Source organism: Hesperophylax consimilis, chromosome 10 (assembly GCF_061612785.1).
Source record: "Hesperophylax consimilis isolate HC1 chromosome 10, BYU_Hcon_1.0, whole genome shotgun sequence".
NCBI lineage: Eukaryota > Metazoa > Arthropoda > Insecta > Trichoptera > Limnephilidae > Hesperophylax > Hesperophylax consimilis.
The window spans coordinates 24,710,370-24,715,746 of record NC_142845.1 but is presented as its reverse complement, the minus strand read 5'-3'; the positions used below and the strand labels follow the sequence as shown (position 1 = coordinate 24,715,746).

Below are 5,377 nucleotides of genomic sequence, written 5' to 3'. Positions count from 1 at the left end.
TATAAATATAAAATGAATAAAATGTCACATTTTCACGTAATATAGTTACGTAAAACAATGAAAGATGACAGAAACAAATGTTAATCATCAAACATATACGCGAAATTCACAATACCTGACAGCAATACACATTTACAATCAATAATAAATAGATATCTTAGTCTTTTTACTAATATTTTAAATATCAAACTGAATAAACATGCAACATTTTCGCGGAATATAGTTACGTAAAATAGTGATAGGTGGCATACGTCCAATAATGTCCATTGGTCCATTATCTTAAAATGTATGAAAATCGGTGACACCAACACGTCTCTCATGGTACCAACTACCAAAATAGAACACGTTCTTTTTTTTCATTAGACAAACTGGATGAAAAAAGGTGTCATGTAAAGCGGCCATTAGGACAAGATTTTAGCTCTTTTTCGGGTGACGTCTGGCTTTATTTTGAAAATCGAGTTGGCAACACCTTTGCGTATCCTTGTGTCTTGCGAGTGGTTTATTATTTATGGTCTTGTGTCAAAATAGTGACAGATTCTGGCGTTTAGATTTTGAAAAGCCAAAAAAGCTTATTTACGTCAGTTAATTTTTAAACAAACGGAGTGTTTCTTACATTACGTTAATATTCCCTATCTTCTTATATGATTTCATTTCAAATGAAGGTCTTCGCATCGATGTTGTTATTTTAACCTCTGTTTTGCATAGTAACTTTTGAATGTTTGGTTTAGATTTTAAAGTTCCCTTGTACATATTATACTACAAGTGCGGCAAAGTAATTTTTCGGTGCGTTTGTTTTTAGAATAGGGAAGAATGGGAGGGTGTCGTTGCACTTACTTGAAATGCAAGAGAGCCAGCGATTCTGTGACACACTTCTTTCATTACCCCGTGAAGGATGAGGCAAGATGTCTAATTTGGTTGCAAAATGCACAAAGAATGGAGTTTCAAAATCTAAGCAATGCACAGATTAAAAACAAAGTCATTTGCCAGTACCATTTCGAAGATAGCATGTTTATGAACTACCGGGTAAGCTAGCCAAACGTTTTGGTCATTCCATACCTTATTCATTTTATCATTAAGTTTCATTATGCAGATGGCTCCGAGCATAGATATTGTGTCATTATCAGATAACTTAATTCAAAGTAGGAATCTTTTGGCAAATTTGACTATTTATTATAAATAAAAACCTTGGAATAGGGTGATTTAGACACGGCCGGCCTTATGCGGGCACAACTGGAGCAGTCCGCTCTTGGCGCTGGATTATCAAGGTGCCAAGGCGCTGATAATACCAAACACCTAACAGTCCTAACACATGACCCTTGAGATTCTTGTCAGGGCCGGCCCTGGATTTAGATATGCAATATTTAAACACATTAAAATTGGTTGGTTCTAAGTAGAGTATAGTTCGTAACTCACAGAGATATATTGTCTGCTTTTTTATTTTAATTTTTCAGCTTTATAAATTACATTGTATGTGTGATGGGCAGTGCCTGTCTTACTAGGAAATCCTGTGTTGAGAGCAGGCGTACTTTACAACACAATTGCAGTTTACAACAAAATATTACATTCAAAATAAAAGCTATGAAAAGTCAAGCCATTAATATGAGAATGCTTATGCCAAGAGAATTCTTAGATTATTTGTATTCTGTTGTAATATTATATCCTCCGGTATCCAAAATAATATAGACATTTTAAACAAAGCCGTTCCATTCTGAAACATGGCAAATCTTGGGCAACAATATGTGTTAACCGATTCCAATATGAAACAAAACTTTAGGTCAACAGTACTACAAATACCTAAAAACAAAGTTATGAATTATCAGATAATATAAGTTCCTTTATTAGCTTTAGAGAATTCAAAACACTTTGAAAAAAATTGAAAAAAAAACGAAATTAAATTGAAACATAAAAACAACAATAGTGATAAAATTCTTCTCAATAACTAAATAAATAACACCCCCTCCATACACAAACAAGCAAAGCTTTTTATGGGAGTACATCCTGAAATAAAAATATTGACAAATAATATTATGGAAATGAAATGTTATTATACATTATGCATATGAGTTATTACTTTCCTATCAATTATGTTTATATTTTGTACAAATAAATTTCCAATTTAAAAGATACGACTGACTTGATAATAAATTCAAAATTTTAGCTATTTTACTCTGATTATTAAATTGTACTCTATTTCATCCTTTAATTTTATATATAATATAATATAACTGACTATCATAAAAAGGGAGTGTGCTTAGTTTGGAAGGTCACAATATGTTATATATATTTTTTTATTCTCATTGCAGCATGATCGTCTGGTACCGAAAGCAGTTCCCCGAAGCTCTCAGGATGAGCCAGTGGAGGCTCAGGCTCTGACAAAGACTGCAGACTTGCCCGTTGTCTCGCTTCATTTAGAGACGGATGTCAAACCCTCCAGTATGGAAGACTCCACTATGATCGTCAATACCTCTGCCGTAACAGGACTGTCTTTCATTGCTCCGCATGAAAAAAGAACTAAACACGTTCATTCCTACGTCGAGCTATTGACTAGGCAACACATATCTACCCCACAAAGTAATTTATCAAAAACAGCTCCCCAAAATAAACAAGCTCCCTTAAGAAATGTCACAAAACCAGCTATGAGCAATTTTTGTACAATGTCTACTGTAAAGACAAGAGCTAAAGGTATTCCTTGTGCCATTATGGAGTCCAGTACAGCTACATGTCCAATAGAAACAGCCGATAGAATGACTGTTAAAATGAATCTACCATTAACTAACCACACCCTTAATCAAACAGACATTCAAGAAATAATTCAAGTGCCTCAACATCCTACGAATAGTCTGATTATGATCGACCCTTCTGCATTACCGGAAATGTTTGGTATTAAAGACGACCCACAAATGACCCAGCTTATAGAAATCGATATACCAGCTCCACAAAATTACGAAATCTGTCCAAATGAAGTTCAAACAGATATAAAGCCCAACGATTTGTTTATGACTCCTCCCAAAATGCTGAGAAATGCACAAAATTTACCAAGGAAGCGTAAATTACCACTCAATATCCAATCTGAGTCGGTAAGGGATATTTTTACTAATGAGCCTAAGCAGAGTTCAGTTAAAATTGTATCTAACGAACCATTTGATGAAAAATGTGAACATATCACAAACTTAATTAACAGAAGTATGTCCCTACCCACAGTGAAACCTTCAAATACACTGGAGTCAAATGCTGTCACTGAAAACCAAATCAATATCATTAACAAGCAGTTGCTCGAGATGTTTGAAAAGAAAAAGGCTAAAATCGCAGCTACACCTAAAACGAAATCTCCCGAGAAGAAAAGAATATTTTCTGAAAACAGACCGCTCAATAAATTAAATAAAGAATCTGTGATAACTGCGGAAAATGTTGTAACGACAAACACGGTACCACCTACTTCTAAATCTGAAGCTCAGGTACCTAAAGATATCCCGGTGAATGAATGCTTAAAAATGATCCATGAAAATTCAAAAGAGATTGCAGAATTGAAGCGGATGCTTTTGGCACAAAAAACCGAGAAATCGGCACCGCCCAAATCTAGGTCTATGAACCCATCTAAAAAGATATCCAAATCCTATTTGTTTACCCATCTCATACCTTACCTGAGTCCAGAATTGGCACAGATGGTTCACAAAGAAATGTTTCCACTTTTAGCCCGCAAATGACTGACTGCTTGCATACTAAGCAATTGGAAATTTATAGTGGAATGCGAGAGGTAGTTTCTTTAATTTTTTTTTTTTACAAATTATTCATTCATTAGTAATCAGATAATTTTACTAGCCATTTTAATAATACAATCAATTGTGTACATTATATTATTTTCGGAAGGCTAGGTTTATTTTATTTGTACGTAGTTAATTGTAAAGAAAATCACCCACCAATCCCAATTTTCCTTTGGCAGTTATTTAAGATTTCCCAGGGCAAAGTGCATAGTAAGTTACTGTAAATAAAAATTTCAAAGAATCGTTTTGAAAAACTTGTTAAAACTTATTACCATTTTTTTTGTAGTAAGTTAAATTATTTTGATCTTTATTTAACTCTTTGAAACTGAATTTTACAAAATATTACTCCGTAAGTTACGGTGCAACAGATTTTTGTAAATTGTTGTCACTGCAATCATGAAATCATGTTGAATACTTTTGTAAACTCTATTTTGATAAGCGTTTGGGATGACTGATTTGAACGTAACAATGTCCAATGAGGTTGTCTCCTACAAAGAAATTACATTTTATTTACAATGTGCATATTAAGTAGAGCATACCGAGGATAGAACTTTTAGAATTTTTGTAATATACTGAATAGTACCAAAGATATAAGCCGTCAAAATGTTGATATTTTAGGAGAATCTTGCCGGCCGGCCGATAATCAAATCACGGTACATAAAATTACTGGCGCGGAAGTATGCGGTACTGTAATTTGAATTGTAAATTGTGTCTTGTTGTGACATCACGGGTATTTTGGGCAGTTGTTTTACCCATGTTTACTTTGAAAGATCATAACATTTTTGGAGATGTTGAAAACCTAATTTTACTGTTGTTATTAACTAATAATAATACAATACATTTTCACTAGCTAAAAAAAATTACGAGACAACCTCATTATGATGTCATAAAAAATTCTTATGTTTAGGTATAATCTTTTTAGAGTTTTATATAATTTTTACACTGAATGGTAATCTCTTATTTATTGTTTGAAAATAAAAGTTAAAGTGACTGTTTTGTTTTTTTGATTATTTTAATGTTGAATTCCACATTAAAAAAAAAAAAAGAGTTTTCGATTGATCATCAATAATTTATATATTATGTGAATTGTTAGTGTTAATTTACACCTGGAATGCAATTTAATTAATAACAATAATGTTAATTTACACCTGGCATGGTTTGTGGATTCAAAAAACTATGGATTAAAAAATTATATGTAGTTGGTTTGTTAGTTTCTCTTCTGGTTGCCTACAAAGTTAACCAGTCATGCTGTATGAATAATATGAATCATTTACCCTTGTTCTGGCATCATCTTTAATAGTTGTCAGTTATTATTTGTTTCTGTATAGCACCTACTTCACATAATAATATGTATCATTTACCCTTTGTTCTCTAACCTCGTCTTTAATTATTCATTAATATTTGGCTGTAATTTCTTATACCTTCTCTACCTTTTTACATAATAATATGTATCATTTACCCTTGTTTTGGCATCGTCTTCAATTATTCATTAATAGTTGGCTGTTATTATTTTATTTATACATTACCTAATTCACATAATAATATGTATCATTTACACTTGTTCGAGCATCGTCTTTAATTATTCATTAAAATAGTTGGCTGTTTTGTTTTTGCAC

At 32.6% G+C, this 5,377-nt stretch overlaps 1 long non-coding RNA gene across 1 annotated transcript; it reads left to right on the top strand.

Moving 5' to 3' along the window:
- Positions 1-507: 507 nt before the first annotated feature.
- On the top strand, positions 508-4,752 carry LOC149420489 (uncharacterized). Its single transcript, XR_016302707.1, has 2 exons — positions 508-1,023; positions 2,304-4,752. It is a non-coding gene; the product is annotated as an uncharacterized LOC149420489 (long non-coding RNA).
- Positions 4,753-5,377: the final 625 nt, after the last annotated feature.